Source organism: Dermacentor silvarum, chromosome 7, assembly GCF_013339745.2.
Source record: "Dermacentor silvarum isolate Dsil-2018 chromosome 7, BIME_Dsil_1.4, whole genome shotgun sequence".
Taxonomy (NCBI): domain Eukaryota; kingdom Metazoa; phylum Arthropoda; class Arachnida; order Ixodida; family Ixodidae; genus Dermacentor; species Dermacentor silvarum.
Genome location: NC_051160.1, coordinates 6,423,191 through 6,431,733, shown reverse-complemented (window position 1 = coordinate 6,431,733; position 8,543 = coordinate 6,423,191). Strand labels below are relative to the sequence as shown.

Sequence of the window (8,543 nt, the reverse complement as noted above, 5' to 3'; positions counted from 1 at the left end):
TCGCCTCCCCTCCCTCTCTCCCGTCCCCTCACAGCCACGGGGAAACAAAACACGGCGGAACTGCCGTAGCCGAGCGCGCGTCCAGCCGCGTCACTCGACAAATGACGCCGCCCTGTTCGTTGCCCTTTCGGCGATAGAAAGGCGGAGTCCCTCCATGCACCCCCCCCCCCCCCGCACACACACACACACACACACACACACACACGCAAGAAGGCAAATAAAGAAAAGGAAATAACAGCGTACGCGGCAATAGGGTGCGCATTGGAGTCGTTGTACGTGGTCCGCTCATTAAAAGCGTGTTGCGGCCCCCCCCTCCTAGCTCGACAACTTCGGAAGGCCGCCGACAAACACCAGACCCGTCCACACCATATCACTGGGCGCACGGGGCTCCCGCGGACGAAACCATAGACAAAGTACGGACGACGAAGAGCACAACTAAACACACACGCAAGCCGATGCAAAGGGGAAGAACCGGCGACACGACGCTGCCGCCCCTTTTGTTTCACAGCGCGCGCGGCGGACAAAGCGATCGGCCGAGCGCGTTCCGAAACAAAGCGATCGTTTTTCTCTTCATCCGACAGTCAGAGGCGAACGCATTACGCGCGCGTGGAACCCCTCTTAGTACCAAGAAAAGAAAAGAAAAGAAAAAAAGAACAGCGTCTCTATAGCTTGGGCGGAGGAAAACACGCGCTTGTACTATATACTGCGTACAAGTCTCGCATGCGGATCTTGCCTCCGTCCAGCACACGTGTATGCTTTCGACGCATTCGCAGTACTCTTATACATGCATCCGTTTGCATTGCCTCTTGCAGAACGCGCACGATAGCGTTCGAGGAACGAGAGAAGGGCGCGGCTCCAAGCGCGATTTGTTGCACCGTGTGCTCAAAAACGTCGCCGATGAGCGCGGCCGAAACAATAAGGACACGAGAGCAGGCCGGTGCAAAAATAAACTCTGCTCGCTTCCCCTCCACCCTAGATTTTTAACTGCATTTGCAAATCACTTAGCCACGCGACTGCTGTGCCTTTTCTATAGTATCCGGTGTAGTTATGCGACTGAGCTACGCGTTCAGGAAAAACCAGCAGCAGCAGCTTTCCTAGCAAAAATGAAAAGAAAGAAAGAACACGGTTGGAGACCGGGTGTTTGGGTTCGTTATACTTTCCCACACCGGGGTCTGCATTCTGTAAGAACGTGCCTAATAGACATCTCCATTTCGTCTGCTGCTGAAGTTCTGATTGGCTGGGCTGATGTAAGACAGGTGCGCCTATAGCCAATCAGCCGCCGACGAAATGGACATGTCCATTTGGTAGACACTTACATGTACCGGGCTCCCAACCTCAAGATTGTCAAGCGGCGTCACCATGTGTCAGGTCGCCTGCACACCGTGAAGCGATCTTTGCAAAAGTTTTCAGGGGGTCGCCACTCGTCTATTATAGTAGAACGTACGACAAGTACAGTCGTATCATGTACAACGCCTTTTTGAAAAGGTCGCATGACGATTTTGTTTGCTTCTGTGATTGGCTGGCCGAGTAACACAAACCCGCGCGGTCCGTGTGCCTTTGTTGCCAACTGCTGTTTTTTTTTTTTTTAAGTTGTGTTCTACTTGTAGAAACGATGGAACCCAGCCTTTAAGACGCAAGCACCAGAAGAGAAGTAGACGGACACATGCTGAGGACACGTAGACGGACACCCAGCGTGTGTCCGTCTACTTCTCTCCTGGTGTTTGCGTCTTAAAGGCTGGGTTCCATCGTTTCTACAAGTATGTACCAACAGGTCCAGCAACAGACTCTTTTATGACTCTTGTATCCTACTATACAGTCATATATTGCACACGTGCATGTGGAGGAATACATTTCTATACGGATGTTGTCGACACGTACAACCGGCACGCGAAGCTGAAAGAACACAGGGACGATCACGTTTATTGACCATAAATTCAGTGTTTAGCGAGAAATGACCCCAAGCGAGTTGTTATATATGCATGTATATAAGTATACGTATATAGAAATAGTGCTCTAAATTCATATATAATATATGCAACCTGCTTAGAATACTGCATTTGTATAAAGCATATATATATATATATATATATATATATATATATATAGAGAGAGAGAGAGAGAGAGAGAGAGAGAGAGTATACGCAAAGTGCGACGGGCACAGGCGCTGAGCCGTGCTCCCTCAAGGGCTGCAGAAGATAGCGCCAACCCCCTTTCCTTTCCAAATGAACCACTTAGTAGGCACGAGACGCTGAGAGAACAAGGGGACGCGGGTTTTATTGATAGCGGTAAAAAAAAAAAAAACGAAGGAAAAAACGATGAGACTCGTATAGAACACGAGTGTTTTCACAAATAACCAAAAACACATGCACGGAGGACAGCGCGGACAGCCGCGCGACGCTATAAGGCTACGTAACAATACGCCGGTGGCCCCGTTTGCGAGTGATAACAATGCATGTAAATTTGGCCTTCCTAGGTGCATTGGCGAGCAAATCTGCATTTCAGGACGAAGAACGTGCGTGAGCGCGAAGCGTGGTCTCCGTAAACCACAAAAAGGGACGGGCGATACGGTGGTCGTTAACGTGCGAGTGTATCGGCCTGCCGATCTGCCACGGCCAGCGAAATGCGATCGCCGCTGTATAGACGACAATCTCAGCAGCAAAGCGCAGAATAGCGCATTACAAACATCGCCACACTGATGACACTACAGAGTCGCACAATCACACTCTGTAAGCATCTCCGTTGCGGAAGGCGGGTTTCACCGAACTATGCCGACACGTATACACACCGGCGTACAGCACAGCGGGAGATAGCCATCTCAGGCTCCCCGTCGGCCTACAAGGAATAATACAGTGCCACGCTCGAAGCCTTCCAAGACACTGCAGCAGACACGTGGGCGAGAGAAGAAATACGTCCAAAATACGGGAACAAGGACGCTGTAAAGACAGGTTATCTATCGAGAGGCGGCAATAATTAAGAGCCACGCGCTTAGCTATAGCGCGGCCCTAGCGCTGCACTCTACACGTGTGTCCCAAGCTAACGTTATCGAAGCTGTTCAACGGGGAAAAAAGAGGAAAGGCACGGTGCACGATACAATTATAACACCTACGGCGTTCGGTATAGGTCGTCTCAGACATTGAAATCGTACCTTTGCACCGGTTTTTCTTATTTTCCGTCCCGGTGAACAGCTTCGCTAACGTTAGCCATACACAAGCTCGCCACGAACATGCCGCCGCGCTGCCATCGCATTCGGTGCGGACCGAAAATATATTTCGCCAAGCTAGACCGCGGTGAATTTTCTCCGCAGGCAAAATTAATAATGGACCTGGCCAAGTTCTCAAAAGTTACTGCGCAGAAGTTGTTTGCCTGAAGCGGCGTGCACGGCGACGAAAACGAGGACGTCGTCGTCCGCTCTCTTCGTCGCCGCTGTATACCGGCCAGTTTGCTGACAAACGTACTTCTTCTTCTTCTTTCTGGGGTTTTACGTGCCAAAACCAGTTCTGATTATGAGGCACGCCGTAGTGGAGGGCTCCGGAATAATTTCGACCACCTGGGGTTCTTTAACGTGCACTACAACGCAAGCACACGGGCGTTTTTGCATTTCGCCTCCATCGAAATGCGGCCGCCGGGGCCGGGATTCGATCCCGCGACCTCGGGCTCAGCAGCGCAACGCCTTAGCTGACTAAGCCACCCCGGCGGGTGTTGACAAACGTAAAGCCATAGAGAAAGAAATTCAACAAGAGGGGACACTCGGCAAAAACTGGCAACAGGAAACACGTCACCATACGTCACGCTATACTTTTGACACCGAACGTTAGCTGCCGCGAGCATCGAAAAAAAAGAAAGTGAACTTAAGTTAACAGGCATTGATTTATTTTTTAATTATTTGCCGCGAAAACTAAAACGTTTTGCGTATAAATGAACTTAAGCTTTGCGACTTATTTTCCTTGCCTTACCTAGCCACAGGTCAATGACGCGCCAGATACATGCGTCATCCGCCAGACACTCCCCCGAAGCCAGCGAGGATGGCTGCGCGCGCGTTTGAGCGCTCGCGCGCGGCGACCCGTCTGTCTCCTTCTTTTTTTTCTTTTTTAAATGTAACCTGGTTTATTGGGCTCCCGGCGTATTCTTGCGTTCCTCCTGCACTGGGACAAGACACCACTGCACTATTGGACTACGGCAAGGTGAGAAATCTTGTTTCACAGTCTACGACGCAATTAGGCTTACGGCACGGGACCGAGACTTAAGACGCAGTTAGCGAAAAACAGCTCGGCCATCCTGGCGCAGTTAATTTGAGTAAATGAATCGTGCTCAGACATGTTTCCGACGCTTCCTAGGGGACTATTGTAACTTATTTCGGTTTTGAGCCACACTGGCCGCACAGGGCGCCGTGTCGCAGTTAGCGAGAACTCAGCCGTGGTGTGTATATAGTGCATCTTGCTAGAAGTTTGTGCCGCTTTCTCTGACGCCAGACATTACTGAAAAGTAATTTCGTTACTTTTTGGGGTACTTTTGAGGCACGCTGGCCGCACAGCGCGCTGTGACGCAGTTAGCGATAAGCAGCTCGGCCGTCGGTGATAAAGTTAGTTTGGCGTGTAATGAATCTTACAGGGACAAGTCTGTGACGTTTTTTGTGGCTCCGCAACAACATATATACCTTCTTTCGGTACTCACGCCTGTTGAAAACGCGCTGGGCGATTGCCAAGAGTGATAACATGGGGTGTGCTGCTGGCGCCGGCAGAACGCGCGAACGACGAACATATCAGAAACTTGTAAATCGAAAATTACGTCTTCTAAAGGACTGAAAAAAGGCATTGCACCCACGCATTTGTCTTGAGTGCCTGTTGCGTCCGTCTCTGTGTATGTCGCGTAGCGTCGCGTCGCCCGAGGCCAAGGTTTGGAAACGCGAAGTCGCTCGTGTATTTGTGCTGCCTAAGTGCAGGAAATAATGCCCGGAAATGGGGGAACGCTTGGAAATCAGATGTTTTCATATATGTTTGGGATGAGTCGGGTATTTTCTACGCCATGTATGTAAAAGCGAATTGCTTTTGTTTGTAATGCCGCCCATTCACCGCTTTCGCACGTTTAGCCTCTACACGCAGTATTCCTATATCTAAATACCAAAATGACTCATGCTTGTAACATGCTGTTACGTGCTTGCAAATGTAACATGCTTGTAATTTACTTTTTTTTCAGCTGGTGCCGTCCGGTGGAGCTTCGTACAGGAACTACTGCCTTACCTGCTGGTGTCACAACGTTGGATGAACGCACAAAAAGCGCGGAACGAGCTTTTATATAGAGCAAAATAAATATTTCCTCATTGCACAAAAGGTCTTGCGTCTACTTTGTGAAATTACACGTGGCACAGATTCGATGAGACTTTACGAGATCGTTCGCAATCATTTTTACTAAATAAACCGATTCTGCACGAAGACCAAAAAAGTTGTCGCAGTTTCACCTGAAAGGTGAAGCATCAATTGCGATAGCAAATTTGTAGAGAGATATACGGAGTAATGATATTAGCTTTATCAGCTGTATAAACTTGGACATGCAGCAGCACCGGCAACGCGCCGAACTGTTGTCGACGCCGTCGGCATTTTGCCCGCGTTCGCTCAAAATGCGTGCGGCGTTGGTGACTGTTGCCGGAGCCTCTGATATAAATAGGCACTTGGTGCCGCAGCTAAACGTCGCCTCCCTTCCCTCCCCCTTCCCCCCCTCCCCCACGGCCTCTCGCGCATCGGAAGAAGGCGCGTTTGCTCTACATATATGGTGATTGTAAAGGAGGAAAGAGACGCCTACTTCTGCAGCCCTTAAGGAAGCACGGCGCAGAACGCGCGTTTGTTCTCCGCCGTGCGTTCACTCCCCGTGAAAGAGCGCGTCCCTCGCGCCCTTTCACTCGCACATACAGCGTTCGGCGGCGCGCGGCCACGATTTCATCTCCATTGACGTCATACGGAACCTCACGGCGACGGCGACGGCGACGCCGACGGCAGAAATCTGCTTTTGAGTGTCCATATAATTGCTATCGCAATAAAAAAAAAAAAAAGGAGAGAGAAAAGGGGGGGGGGGCGCAGCCGGCGTGCTAGCTTGCGTTCAAAATACGCGCGCCCAAAACCGAAACCGGAAGTGATGTAAGTGATTGACACCGACCGCTTGGCACGCTGCAGTCAATTCGGCCGCTGGGCCCTATGGGAGTGTCCCCTCTTGTTGAATTTCTTTCTCTATGGTAAAGCGCTCGAACGAAGCTGACGACCGAGAGAGGCGCGCAATAATAAAGGCCGCGCTGCGCGCACGTCAGGCGCTGCCGACGTCTGCTCCACTCTCCCCAAGAGCACACGAATGTGCGCGCCAGAACACTCGCTCTGGAGAATGTTTGACACAAACGAGATTTCGGCTACGTTGCATGTTATTAATGCACAGGGCGATGTGTACACGGGACAACGTGCATATTTACGAATCCGAAACAACCTTTCATTCATTCTGCAGTGTATATAGATCCGCCACCGTCATTACAAGAACGAACGACCGACCGAACCGCGAAGCAGATTATCGGGGATGCAATGGCAAATGTAAAACAAAATTCGAATTTCGAAAAAAAAAAAGCTAGTAAGGTTTTCCTCTCCCCAGCGCATAAAAAAGCGGGAGGGAAAACCAAGTGTCCAAATTTAATAAAGAAAATCTAGTTCAATAATGTAAATAATGCAAAATTTAGGTTAGTGTAACTTTGTGAGTACAAGCATTTATGCGACATATCCTCCCGAGACCCGAATAGACCTATAGGACATAATCACTCTTGAAGGTGGTTTTCATTGTCTACTGTTATCTCACGAACGTGAAAAACAATTCTAAAATTTCAAATACAGCGGTTAGATGCCAAAAGCTGCGTCTCCATGTACGTGAAAAAATAACTATCTCCTCATGTTTGCCATGGTAACAAACTGCATTTCATTGTTTAATTAAACGCAGAGATGAAGCTGGAACTACATGTATAGTACAATGCACTCTAAGAAGAAAAGGAGGAAATGGGGTATTGAGGTTACTCCTTTAGGGGAGGAACTGATCTGCCACAACCATTCCTCCCTTTAGGGGGTAAGTGAGAGGGGATGAACTGTTACTCCCCATGCGGAGGATTAACAGTTGCTCTTTTCCGATACTCCTCAAGAGAGTAACGGTTATTCTTTCCGATGCTCCTCGAAGATGGAATTAATTAAATTGGCCATTTATTCGCTAATAAAAAAAATTACTGAGCGAAAAAAAAATGCACCGGCAACTATGCCACGTTGCTGCCGCGTCCGGTAGTTTCACGCAATCTCAGTGATTTCGAAACACACCTCAAGGTTGCTTTCCGCCGTCTGGGACGACACACAGGTCTCAGGAAAAAGAAAATCTCGCAGGGAAAAGAAAATGGCAGTAAAGCTTAGCGCGAGAAACGTGGAGCTGGTGGAAAGCTGTGCCCGGCGCGATACTTCACTCAGAAGCCATGGCCATGAACACAGTGGAGCGTGTCTTCTACCCGTGCTACCATTCTTTCATGTCGGCGCCACGATCGCCCGACCCAATTTTATCGTTGTCACATTTTGAGCATAGCCATGTAAGTGCAGTGTAATGTGAAAAACCATCGACTCCCAGGCTCATCCCGATTCCCGGGGATTGGGTGTCTGACGATGAAGCGGGGTGTAAGTTTAAGTGCGTCAAAAATCCAAGCCAGCGGCTCTCAGACAACGGCGCAGAGAGGGGGGGTGGGGGAGGGGATGTCGCGCACGCACACACGCACAGCCGCGCGGCCAGCTCAGCCAGCTAAAACATATAGCCTTCGAGATTTGTTTCCACTCCATCAGAGCCACCTCTGGAGCGTGGATTAGGGCGCCACGTATAGCCCAAACAAAGCCAAGTCGCTGATTTTTAGTAGCCCAAATATAACCACAAAGCCAACTCGTCCAAGTCGACGCCAAAAAAAAAAAGTTTTTCTGTAGCCCAATTTGGCTATATATAGCCAAACCTGGCAACACTGGCGGATAATGCTATTCTTTGCGGGGTCTCAAACGCGTTCTTCGTACAAAGGAACGACAACACAGCAGTGGGAGCTAACAAAAGGGCGTTTATTGCTGCTTCTATATACACCGATACATGCTAGCCGAACCACAAGCAATGAAACATGCCACTGAATCAAAACCAATGAATCGAGCAAGTTCGACTCACCGCGACAGGATATCGAGCGAATATGTTCGACCGACGCCGGACACCAACGCCCAATCGTCCGCGTGCAAAGGGGCGCGAACGGTGGCGCGTTCGAACGACCGTGTTCGTCCATCCCGGTGGCCCCCTCCGAAGCATTTCGTAGGACCGTCCCGCGAAGCGTGCGCACAGGCGCGCGAATTCCGCCCCGGGCCGCCGACCCCAAGCCAAACAGGAGAAGGTCCTTCGGGCCCTATGGTATATCCAAGCCGCCAGGTGGCGCTACGATGCTGATGCGGCTATTCCCTTTAAATCGGGCGGATACGAAGTACCGCTGCGCCACCACCGGCTACCGGTGACGCTCCTGCAAC

General features: G+C 50.1%; 1 long non-coding RNA gene across 1 annotated transcript; it reads left to right on the top strand.

Moving 5' to 3' along the window:
* The first annotated feature begins 3,790 nt into the window (after positions 1-3,790).
* LOC125946607 (uncharacterized) lies at positions 3,791-5,327 on the top strand. The gene is made up of 2 exons (XR_007467698.1): positions 3,791-4,181; positions 5,194-5,327. It is a non-coding gene; the product is annotated as an uncharacterized LOC125946607 (long non-coding RNA).
* Positions 5,328-8,543: the final 3,216 nt, after the last annotated feature.